The sequence below is a fragment of the Anabrus simplex genome, chromosome 2 (assembly GCF_040414725.1).
Source record: "Anabrus simplex isolate iqAnaSimp1 chromosome 2, ASM4041472v1, whole genome shotgun sequence".
NCBI lineage: Eukaryota > Metazoa > Arthropoda > Insecta > Orthoptera > Tettigoniidae > Anabrus > Anabrus simplex.
In genome coordinates, this window is record NC_090266.1 from 268,413,188 (window position 1) to 268,426,276 (window position 13,089).

At 44.5% G+C, this 13,089-nt stretch overlaps 1 protein-coding gene across 1 annotated transcript in view; it reads left to right on the forward strand.

The window, feature by feature from the left end:
- Nucleotides 1-13,089, forward strand: part of LOC136863509 (uncharacterized) — a 931,909-nt gene that overhangs the window by 681,643 nt on the left and 237,177 nt on the right. The gene's annotated exons all lie outside the window — the stretch shown is intronic.

Consider the following 13,089-nt stretch of genomic DNA (forward strand, 5'->3'; position numbering starts at 1 on the left):
TGAAGCGTCAGTAGCTAGCGTGATGAGCTTGTCGGGCTGAAAATGAGTGAGTTGTATAGCTTGAATTAAGGCGTTGTTGATGGTTTTCCATGCCTGTTGGCATTGCGGAGTCCATTGAAATTTAACACCTTTTTTACGTAGAGCGTTTAATGGAGCTGCCACTGTAGCGAAGCGGGGAATGAACTTATTATAGTAGTTCGCTTTGCCTACGAAGGACTGGAGCTGCTTGAGGTTCTGAGGTGCTGGCATGTTGACGATAGCTGAGACATTCTGTGCACTAGGGCGAATTCCAGTCTTATCAAGTATATGTCCTAGGTAGTGAACTTGAGGCTGAAAGAATGTACATTTAGCGAGATTCGCTCGTAGGCCATTGTCTTTCAATTTCTGGAGAAGGAGGCGTAGATTGTTTAGATGTTCCTGATGATCTTTTCCAGTAACAATAATATCATCCAGGTAGTTAGCACAACCGGGAATGGAGGCAGTGAGTTGAGCTAAATAGCGCTGAAAAATAGCCGCTGAGGATGAAACACCGAATGGGAGCCGCTGGAGCTGGAGCAGTCCGAGAGGAGTGTTGAGTGTTAGAAATTTCTTAGAGTCTTCGTCTAAAAGTAGCTGGAGATATGCTTCTTTAAGATCAACTCGAGAGAAGAATTGTCCACCAGCGAGACGACGGAATAAGTCTTCTGGACGTGGAATAGGAAAGATATCTGTGTCGAGTTGTGCGTTGACTGTAGATCGAAAATCGCCACAAAGTCGAACATTACCATCAGGTTTCTTGATTACCACTAGTGGAGTAGCCCATTGACTAGAAGTAACTGGTACCACAATGCCAGTTTGTATCCATCTTTCTAATTCTTTTGTGACCGGGTCTTGAAGTGCTAGGGGTACTGGACGTGCTTTGAGGAAGCGAGGCTTAGCTCCGGATTTCAGCTGTATGTGAGCTGTATAGTCTTTTGCTGTTCCGAGCTGAGAGTCGAAGACTTCAGGAAACTGCTTTAGGAGATCGGTAACGTCAGAAGTAGGATGCAATGTAGACACAACGTTAATGTTGTCATGTATCTGGAAACCAAATAAGTTAAATAGATCCATGCCCATAATGTTGGATGCAGTGTAGTTGTTAACTACGAGAAGAGGAATGGCCTTCTGAATTCCTTTATAACTAGCCTGAAGCTGGATTTGACCTTTAATGTCAATTTTCTTTTTGTTAAACGTCACAAGCTGGATGTCAGCTGGAGAGCATGAAGGGGAACCTAAGTCATGGTAGGTAGCCAGGTTAATAATAGAGACAGGTGATCCAGTGTCTAATTGAAAATCGACAGATCGAGTAGAGAATGAGAGAGGAACGATGATCTTGTGAGAATTCCTTGTGGGAAGAATAAGATTGATCTGATCAACTTCCATGTCTTGGCGGGGCTGTATATGCTTCGGGCGTGCTGCAGGAGTCTTAGCAGGGCGGAGCGAACTCCGACATACAGTCTTAATGTGTCCAAGTTTATTACATCGTTCACAAGTGGCTTTGAAAAAACGACAGTCACGACGTTCATGATGCTTGAAACAGCCTCGGCAGGAAGGCAGGAGTTTCGAGGTGCTTTTAGAATTGGGCTTCCTTGTATCATTACGAGAGGGAACCTGGCGAGAATGCTTGGTAGAGAGCGCCTTATCTGGACGGTTCACTGTAGCAGAGGACTTGCGGGCCTGAGTCGAGACTTGAGCAACTTCGTGTGGAGAAGCTATGGCTGCGGCAGTCTTGGTAGTAAGCTCATAAACCGTAGCAATACGCTGGACGTCTTCTAAAGAAGGGTTACTCTGCTTGACAGCGTCAAAACGTATCTTGTCCTCAGGAGTATGTAAAATTACCATGTCCCGAATGAGAGAATCAGTGTAGGGTGAACCACAACCGTCCTTGGAGCATATGAACTGGCAGGGTTTAGCTAGACCACGCAATTCAGTTATCCATTCAGTATGTGTCTGATGGGGTTGCTTTCTGCTCTGAAAAAATTTATAGCGAGCAGCCACTATGTGAGGAGCTTTGGCATAATGTTCAGTGAGACGGGCCAGGAGCTGTGCGAATGGTACCTCAGAAAGGTTTTCTTCCGGACCTAATTTACGTAGTAATTCACACGTAGCATTGCCAACCGAACTAAGAAATAGTGCTCGGCGGCGTTGATCATCTGTGACAGAATGGCAGATGAAATGCTGTTGTAAGCGTGCTAAATAAACTGACCATTCTTCCTTAGCCGGATCAAAAGCAGAGAACGGAGGAATAGCTGATGGCTGTGTAGAGACAGAAATAGCTTGAATAGCCTGAATTAATGCTGCCTGTTGTTGTTGCATAAACTGTTGTTGTTGCTGCTGTAAGGCTTGGAATACCGTAGCGAGTTGCTCAGCTGTAGCCATTGCGAGATGCGTGCAATAAAGAGCAAGGAAAGCTGTGTGTCAGAACTGGTTGTAGGCGCGACCTTGACCGGTATATGCTGGGAATGAGAGAGAGAGCAAGCAAACACGCTGGAGCGTGCCACACAGGTGGAGCGCACGACAGAGAGCTGTGGAATGTCTGTTGAGTGGGCGACACACTGAGCACTGATTGACTTCGTCGCCAATGTCTAAGTGTATGAGGGCACTGAGTTGCTGTACCTCGTTGTGAAGGAGTGGATGAATTGCAAGTTATTATCTTGTCGCCACAGAGTTGGTGACTGGGGCCGATGAATTGGAGTGTTTGTTGCGTTCTTTTTTTTTTACCTCGTCGCCATAGAGTTGTGTTGTAACCAAGGTTGAGATTTACAAAACACAACTGTATTATTCGCTTCAAATGCAAAATACACTATTTACACAAATAAAACTGAAATTTAACTTGAAGCAAAATGAATTAGGAATCTTGAGAAAGAGTCTATCTTTTGTACACTATATACAAGTTTGCAGTATTTACATCCACTACTATCTCGAAAAGATAGTCCTTGATATGAAAAGTCGATAGTCGAAAACTATCAGAAGTACTGACATAAATGTTTTGGAAAGTCCTTCCTTGCTGAGTTCATAAAAGCAAGTTCAATGTTGGAAGAATTCTTACTTGGCGAAACCAAGGGAGCTTGCATTAATTAGGGAAATATAACGGTATGTAATAGTACGACTGGATATGGGCAGCGGAATAAGAGGAGCGGTGACCAGAGGTGAGACCTCGTACTGCCAGAAATTCAGTCCACCTGGCCGAAGCACATTTTCAAGAGGAGTAGCCTCCGTGCTCGACGTAGGGTGTATTCTGGAGCTGGACACCGGGGCAAGTGGGCATCTGGACAGGCTGGGAGTTCCTCTTTATAGTACACACACGACTGTTCAGGCACGCGCACTGAGGGCTGCGCGTCGAGGCTAGAAGAATGACACACTGGCGCGCGTGTAGCTGGCTGGCGGAGCGAGAAGGGAGCGCCGGACATACAACATTTTACATATAATTAATAGTGCCAGAAAAAATTGAAGAAAACTCTCCTGTTCTTTCTATAAACTCCCAGTCTATTCAGTGATTTTTAAATGATATGCATATTGAAACCTGCTCCTGGATGATTGGAATCTAAAGATGAAGATTGATCAATAGTGAAAGAGTGAAAGAGAAAATTGAAAAAACATCCTCTTCTGATCTTCCTATAAACCCCTAGTCTGTTCAGTGATTTTAAATGATATGCATATTGAAACGTGCTCCTGGATGAAAATATAAATAAAAAATAAATAAATAGCCTTGTGAATCCCCCAAGGGCTATGGCCTCCTGCAATGCGGGGACAGTGCTCAGTTTAACTCATCAAGTGAGCAGGGCCTGAAGAGCGTTATTATATTGGTTATTTCCTAGTCTGTTTCGTTAGAACGTATTACTGCATGTTCTACACTTGAGTGGATGCAATTGTGCTTTTCGAGATCAACAATTCGCGAAAACGTACTGTTACATTTTTGATACCTGTACAGTTTTTCCTCAGGGAGGTTTGAGATTCCTTCTTGGTGAAAGCGTACCCTCCCACATTTCGTTCTTCCATAGCTTCTCCTCAGGATTTCGTGGACGTTTCTTTTAAGTTCTTGAGTTTACCCTCCGTTGGAAATTCTCTATTACGTACTTTACACGTTTCACAATGTGTTCCGTGATGACTTATCAGATCACTACTTCATGCGAACGTCTTAATGCATATAGGACATCAGCCTTGCTACTTTCCCGAGTGATCAGATGATGACCATCACGGCTTCCTCTTCGTGGAGGCGTACTATTGTATATTGTATTTTCGACCCTGTCCTGAGAACGTACTTCAACATACTTTACACCTGCGCAGCTTCTTTCCGCAGGGTACGCGATGATGATATTTTTATGTTCACCACCTCATAAAAACCTCTTGTTGTATTCTTGGCACTTTCACTGTTTATCGCGGAGTGATCAGGAAGGTAACTTTCAAGTTTTCCCCGTTGTAGAAGCGCGCTGTTGTTTTTCTCACCGTTGCTCAATTCCTACAGTATGTATTTTAATCGACCTAGCTTATCACAGGGCTTGAACCAAAGGTGTATCCCGTAAGGTTAGTGATCTCTGCACACAATTTTTCCTAGGTCTTTCCACTCTTGTCGTATCATTGCTGTTCTTGTCCATTGTTTTCCGCCCCATTTCGCAAACCAGTCTTCCCATCTAGTTCTTTGCCTTCCCACGTTCCGTCTTCCTTCTCTGGGATCCCACATTGTCATTTTGTGAGTCCAGCGATTTTGAGCCAGTCTCGCTACGTGTCCTCCTCAGTTCCATTTTAGCTGACCGGCTGTTGTCACAGTGTCTTTCATGCCGCATCTCCTTCGCAGCCTATATCTTCGTTCCGTATTCTGTCTCTCACTGAGACCTGGGGTATTTTTCTTTCCATTTTACGCTGGCATATCTGGATCATTTGCCTTTGTTTTAGTGTTAGTGCCCAGGTTTGGCATCCATATAGTAGGACAGGTATCACATATTTTTCTAGGACTTCATCCTTATCAGCCAACGGCCGTAGCCGTGTTGAAACACCGGATCCCATGAGATATCCGAAGTTAAGCAACATTGGGCGTGGTCGAGAAGTGGATGGGTTGCCACGCGCTGTTGGTGGGGGTGAGGGAATGGAGGAGCGAAAAGGAACTGGCCACCCTACCGCACGTAAACTCCGGCTCGGGCACACCTCTGCAGAGGTTCGGACCTGCCTTCGGGCAGAAACATCCTTATCAGTGAGTTTCTGAGCCTTGTCAGTCAGTATGAACTTTAGAGACCAGAACTTCTTCCATGTTTGTCCTATTCGCCGTTTGACCTCTTTCACTGAACAGTTTGAGAATGATGTATTCTGGCCAAGGTACATATTCCTGTACGTATTCCAGTGTTTCTCCTTTTACGCTTACCGAGCTCGATAGCTGCAGTCGCTTTCCGTGGTTTCCCATTTTCACACCAGACAAATGCTGGGGCTGTATCTTAATTAAGGCCACGGCCGCTTCCTTCCCACTCCTAGCCCTTTCCTGTCCCATCGTCGCCATAAGATGTATCTGTGTCGGTGCGACGTGAAGCAACTAGCAAAAAAATAGCTTTTACGCTGATTGGAGTTGCCAATGCATTGGTCGTCAGCTTTGTTTTTCTTGAGTTCATTGTCAGGCCCGCTTCTTTGCTGGTGTTGTCTTATTCTATTATAATTTGTTCTAGCTCCGCTGCCGACTCTGTCACCAGTACGATGTCGTATGCAAACTGTAAGTGCGTTAGTCTTGCTCCATCTACTTTGATGTCGTATTTGTTTTCTCAATCTAGTTTTCTGAACTGATTCTCCAGTAAGCACGTGAATAACTTTGGTGAGAGGAGATCACATTGCTTTACTCCTCTTTCTATTTGATGTTCTTTCCTTCTCTTTCTGTTTTTATTCTAGCCACGCTACCGTCGTAAAGTTTATCCAGGAGTCTGATGTATTTGTTCTGGATACCTTGTTTGCTCAGTGCTTCTAAAACGTATTCCTGTTCCACGGAGTCGATTGCTTTATTGCAGTTCATAAATGCTATATATACATACAGACTGAATTCTTGTGGTTTTTCGATCAGTTGATTCATTGCTTTTAGGTGGTCTGATGTACTGTAATTTGTTCTAAATCCTGCTTGTGTGAATAGTCGTTGCTCGTCTAGTATCTTCGTCATTCTCTTGGTAAGGATCTTCATGAAAAGTTTGTAAATATTTACAAATAGGTTGTTCGGTCTGTAGTTATTTAATGATCTTTGGGTCCTTCTTTATGCAGGAGTATGATCATGCTTTGTTTCCACTCCCTTGGTATGTCTTCTGATTCGCGTATCTTGTTAAATAGCATAGTGATGAGTGGGGTTATGTCTTCTTCACCACACTTTAGGAATTCATTGTATATTCTATCTTCCCCTAGCGATTCTGCATTATTTGCTTCCCTTACGGCTGCTCTTACTTCACTGAGTAGGATGGGTGGTATTTCTTTCTCAATGTCCTATTTTGCCCTATTGCGTTCGTGATAACGTGTGCCAGTTTCAGAGTTATTTGTATATAATTTCCTGTAGAATTCTGTCGCTTTTGGCATTATCTGTTCTCTCGCGGCTTGTATTTTACCATTGCTGTTTTTCACTCCCAATATCCAATGTTGGCCGGAGTTAATTCCTTCCAAATCTTCTTTATTGATTTTTTGTTGATGAGTAGACTAAATATGAAGTTTGGTCGTGATAGAGTCAATAGTGTAAGAGAAAATTAAAAAAAACTCTTCTGGACTTCCTGTAAACCCCCAACCTATTCAGTGATTTTAAAATCATATGCATATAAAAACCTGCTCCTGGATCAGTAGACTCTAAATATGAAGTTTGGTCGAGATAAAAACAGTAGTGTAAAGAAAAAATGAAAAAATCTCTTCTGATCTTCCTGTAAACCACCAAACTGCTAGGAGATTTTCAAATTATATGCATATCGAAACCTGATCCAGGATGAGTAGACTTTTAAATATGAAGTTTGGTCGAGATATTTCCAATAGTGTAAAACAAAATTGAAAATATCCCTTCTTGCCTTCGCATAAAACCCTAGTCTATTCAGTGCGTGTTTAAATGATAAGCACACCGAGCTCGATAGCTGCAGTCGCTTAAGTGCGGCCAGTATCCAGTATTCGGGATATAGTAGGTTCGAACCCCACTGTTGGCAGCCCTGAAGATGGTTTTCCGTGGCTTCCCATTTTCACACCAAGCAAATGCTGGGGCTGTACCTTAATTATGGACACGGCCGCTTCCTTCCCAGCCCTTCCCTGTCCCACCGTCGCTATAAGACCTATCTGTGTCGGTGCGATGTAAAGCAATTAGCAAAAAAATTATAAGCATATCGAAACCTGCTTCTGAATGAGGACTCTAAATACAAAGTTTGGTCGACATCTATCCAGCCGTTGCCCTGTGATGGTGGAACGAATAAACAGACAAACAAACAGACACGAGAGCTAAAAGCCACTGATACGGTCTTGAGTTAACCTAAAACGGTTAAATATATCAACATAAGGCAAAATAAATGAAATTACAGAGAGCAGACCCCCTACAATTTTATTTATATAATTACCGGACTGACTAGCTCTGATAGTAGAGCGCTGGTCTTTTGAGCCCAGGTGGGCGGGTTCAATCCCTGCTCAATCCGGTGGTATTTGAAGGTGCACTAATAAGCCAGCCTTGTGTTGGTAAATTTAGTAGCACATAAACAACTCCTGCGAGATAAAAATTCTGCACCACAGCGTACATGAAAACCGTAAAAAAGTTGTTAGTGATACGTGAAACCCAATATCATTGTTACTTTCTGGGGCACGTTGCACTGGAACGCAAGTTATGGACTGTCAGAATATTATCATAAAGTGAATAATTAGTGTAAAATAAATTTTTGGTCAACGTTTTATAGAATTCGTTTTATTCGGAACATCAAAAAATCTGCCAAAAACCGGATGTCAAAAATTTGCATGATATAGTGGGATATAGTGGGTTTGAACCCCCTGAATATGGTTTACCATGGTTTCCCATGGTTTTCACATCGTGAAAATTCTGGGTCTGTACCTTAATTAAGGCCACGGTCGCTTCTTTCTCACTCCTAACCCTTTCATATCCAATCGTCACCAAAATACCTATCTCCTTACATTCCCCCGGTTAATGGCGTGTGGCCTATAGACGACCTGCACGTCAGTGAGGAAGGGGACATAACGATGATGAATTCTAACACTGAAGACAGCACATACATCCAGCCTCCAAGCCATCAGAAGAAACCAGTGAAGGTTAAAATTCCCTACCCAGTCCCGAATCGAACCTGGGATCTCCTCCCCCCAAGTTGACTCTGGATAAAAATTTATAGTTATAGGGTTAGTTTATATTTCTCGCTATTACCACCAGGATTATTGGTTAGTACTTTTCCTACATCCTGTAGAAAAGTTAACGACAAACAATTTTCCTTTTCTTCTATCTTTATCTTATAAAGTTATGAAGAGTCAACATCAGTGGTGTGTTTCTGGTTTCTGCAGACATATGACATGATTTCGTCGGCTCGCTCTCAATCGACTTGTCTTCACTCGTGAGAAATGAGTGTCATTTGCGCGGAGCACCTTCCAGTGATTTATCCCTGCACGTGACCCTCTTTCATACCGAGTGCACCTTAATCAAAGGAGGTAAACAGCTTTCGCAGTATTGATGTCCAGTATGGACTGGTAAAATACTACACGGATGCATGCCACTCATCATTTTTCCAGACATAAGAAATAGAATGATAATAATAATAATAATAATAATAATAATAATAATAATAATAATGTTATTTGCTTTACGTCCCACTAACTACTTTTTAAGGTCTTCGGAGACGCCGAGGTGCCGGGATTTAGTCCCGCAGGAGTTCTTTAACGTGCCCGTAAATCTACCGACACGGGGCTGTCGTATTTGAGCACCTTCAAATACCACCGGACTGAGCCAGGATCGAACCTGCCAAGTTGGGGTTAGAAGGCCAGCGCCTTAACCGTCTGAGCCACTCAGCCCGGCAGAAATAGAATGACAGTCATGTTTAAACCGGTTCAATTTTATTAGTGTGTAGTTTCAACACGGCGTATTATACTCAATAATATGAATTTCTCATGGATTCCTCCTTAATATGGAGTATAATTGATTACGGAGTGTAATTAGTATTAATAGTTACAACATAAAGTTATTAGTAGAGCCCAGATGTTTGGCAAATTTCCTCTTTTTTTTTTCTTCCGAGTTTCCATATTAAAAATTTATGGAGCGTTAAGCAAGTTTCAATAAAATTAGAAAGGCTATTTGCTTTACGTTGCACGGACACAGATAGGTCTTATGGGGACGATGGGACAGGAAAGGCCTAGGAGTGGGAAGGAAGCGTCCGTGGCCTTAATTAAAGTACAGCCTGGTGTGAAAATAGGAAACAACGGAAAACCATCTTCAGGGCTGCCGACAGTGGGGTTCGAACCCACTATCTCCCGTGTACTGGCCGCACTTACGCGACTGCAGCTATCGAGCTCGGTGAATGTAGAAATGAAAGTACAAGTTCCTTATTTGCCGTGTTTACCTAATTAAGTCCTTGTTGCCGTTTCACAAAGATTTGGCACCAGTTATCCTTTTAAAGGTCATAAAATGATGTTAGTCCGCCTCTGTGGTGTAGTGGTTAGTGTGATTAGCTTTCATCCCCGGAGGTCCGGGTTCGATTCCCGGTTCTGCCACGAAACTTGAAAAGTGGTACGAGGGCTGGAACGGGGTCCAGTCAGCCTCGGGAGGTCAACTGAGTAGAGGTGGGTTCGATTCCCACCTCAGCCATCCTGGAAGTGGTTTTTCCGTGGTTTCCCACTTCTCCTCCAGGTAAATGACGGGATAGTACCTAACTTAAGGCACGGCCGCTTCCTCCCCTTCTTCCTTGTCTATCCCTTCCAATCTTCCCATCCCCGACCAAGGACCCTGTTCAGCATAGCAGTGGGCAAGGTACTGGTCATTCTCCCCAGTTGTATCCCCCAACCCAGAGTCTGAATCTCCAGGACACTGTCCTTGAGGCGGTAGAGGTGGGATCCCTCGCAGAGTCCGAAGGAAAAACCAACCGTGGAGAGTAAGCAGATTAAGAAAGAAAGAAAGAAAATTAAATATATTATATATTTTCAATATAATTTTCTTCAAATAATTCGTAATATTTCGTTTTAATCGTCACTTTCTTAAATGCTGTAATTTCACCTACGCTATGAAACTGAGCCACTTCCCAGCTCTGACAAGTTTAACAAGTGGTTCTAATGTGCCGTTTGGCTGTCATGAAATCCCTAGTTTGCCTTGTCTTTCTCTTCCATCTCACAACGGTACCTACCCTACAAATGTAAGGCTGGTGAGTGGAATTCCCCGTAAACTTCATTGAAAAGACAGGGATTCGAAAATAAACTGCTAATTGGTTTGAGGGTAGAAATTGTTTTATCAATTCCCCTTCCTCCACTCATGTTAAGTGAGGAACAGCGAAAAAGGAGGCAGAAAAATTCGTTCACGAGAGCAAGCAAGATGGCTGAACACCACACTGACACTGCAGTATGTAGGGAGCAGACGCCGCTTTTCTTCATAGAATTCTGGAGTAACTCACCCCGTTCATTGTCCTTCAAATGACAGATTGAGTTGGCTGCTCCATATGGGTCATGTACTGTAGTTGCATTACCGAGATAATGAGTTCGAACTCCACTTGTAGCAGCTGTGGCGGTACCTTAACTAAGGCCAAGGCCTCTGCCTTCCCAATCCAAGCACTTTCCTATTTCAGTGTAACAGAGAACCATCTGTGAGAGAGTGAAATTAATTAAGAAAAACAAAACCATCTCCGAACAGGCCATGAACGCCATTGGGAGAGGTGAAGGCAAAGGCATCCACTAGTTGTAACATCGGCACCGCGTATTACAGAATGGTTAGCTCTAAGCCGGGATGTCCAATCCTTCTGATTTCTTTATATTCTTCTTCTTCTTCTTCTTCTTTATCTGTTTACCCTCCAGGGACGGTTTTTCCCTCGGACTCAGTGTCCTGGAACTTCAGGCCCTGGGTCAGGGGATACAACTGGGGAGGATGACCAGTACCTCGCCCAGGCGGCCTCGCCTGCTATGCTGAACAGGGGCCTTGCGGGGAGATGGGAAGATTGGAAGGGATAGACAAGGAAGGAGGGAAATAAATGGCCGTGGCCTTAAGTTAGGTACCATCCCGGCATTTGCCTGGAGGAAAAGTGGGAAACCACGGAAAACACTTCCAGGATGGCTGAGGTGGGAATCGAACCCACCTCTACTCAGTTGACCTCCTGAGGCTTAGTGGACCCCGTTCCAGCCCTCGTACCACTTTTCAAATTTCGTAGCAGAGCCGGAAATCGAACCCGGGCCTCCGGGGGTGGCAGCTAATCACACTAACCACTACACCACGGAGGCGGACCCTTCTGATTCCGGCTGAGTGAATCCCAAGGTATGTGCCTCCCCAGAAGTGGAAGTTTAGATTCTAAATTGTTCAGCCGGTTCTAAACTTTTCAACTTGTCCTCCTCCGTGATGAAGTGGATAGTGTGATTAGCTGCCAAACCCGAAGGCCCGGGTTCGATTACCGACTCTGCCACGAAATTATAAAAAGTAGTACGAGTACTGGAACGGGGTCCACTGAGCCTCGGGAAGTCATCTGAGTAAAGGGGGATTCGATTTCCACCTCAGCCATCCTCGATGTGGTTTTTCGTGGTTTTCCACTTCTTTTCCGGGCAAATGCCGGCATGATACGTATCTTAAAGCCTCGGCCGTTTCCTTCCCTCCTCCTTTCCTATCCCTTTCAATCTTCTAATCATCCACAAGGCTCCTGTTCAACATAGCAGGTGAGTCCACCTGTGCGAGGTACTGGCCTCCTCCCCAGTTGTATAACCAGGCCCAAAGTCTCATGCTCCGGGACACTGCCCATGAGGCGGTAGAGGTGAGATACCACACTGAGTCGGAGGTAAAAACCAACCCTGAAGGGTAAACGGATTAAGAAAGAAAGAAAGAAAGAGAGAAAGAAAGGAAGAAAGAAAGAAAGAAAGAAAGACAGACATTTCTTGACTTCCTGACGTGGAATCAAACCAACTTTCTGCCGCGTGAACCCAATGAGGTCCGCCTCTGTGGTGTAGTGGTTAGTGTGATTAGCTGCCACCCCAGGAGGGCCGGGTTCGATTCTCGGCTCTGACACGAAATTTGAAAAGTGGTACGAGGGCTGGAACGGGGTCCACTCAGCCTCGGGAGGTCAAATGAGTAGAGGTGGGTTCGATTCTCACCTCAGTCATCCTGGAAGTGGTTTTCCGCGGTTTCCCACTTCTCCTCCAGGCAAATGCCGGGATGGTACCTAACTTAAGGCCACGGCCGCTCCCTCCCCTCTTCCTTGTCTATCCCTTCGAGGCTTCCTATCCCCCGCAATGCCCCTGTTCAGCATAGCAGGTGAGGCCGCCTGGACGAGGCACTGGTCATCCTCCCCAGTTGTATCCCCCGACCCAATGTCTCACGCTCCAGGACACTGCCCTTGAGGCGGTAGAGGTGGGATCCCTCGCTGAGTCCGAGGGAAAGGCCAACCCTGGAGGCTAAACAGATTAAGAAAGAAAGAAAGAAAGAAAGAAAGAAAGAAGAACCCAATGAAAATTGAAAAGATACTACCGAATGTACAGGTTTCGTACCCCAGTCATTATCGAGAATATAGCGTTTGTAAACATAACCACGTGTACTCTGATGCTAAATTAATGCAATAAATATTTTTCATTTTCACCGTTACTCTACGTACCAGTGGTTGTTTTTATTTACATCGTGTCGTCCATGCTACTGTACTCCAGCGTTATCAGCCCGGCGTAGTTAGCCAACAGTTTTATCCCTCTCAAGCTTATTTCGATCACGTCCGCTTCCTTGGCTGAATGGTCAGCGTAGTGCTCGTCGGTTCAGAGAGCTCCGTGTTCAATTCTCGGCCGGGTCGGTGATTTTAACCTTACGTGATTAATTACTTTGGCTTGGGGAATGGATGTTTGTGCTGACCCCAACATCCCCGAAACTCACATAACGCTGTCCTTCACAACAATAACACGCAGTTTCCTATATACGTCAGATGGCGCCCACCC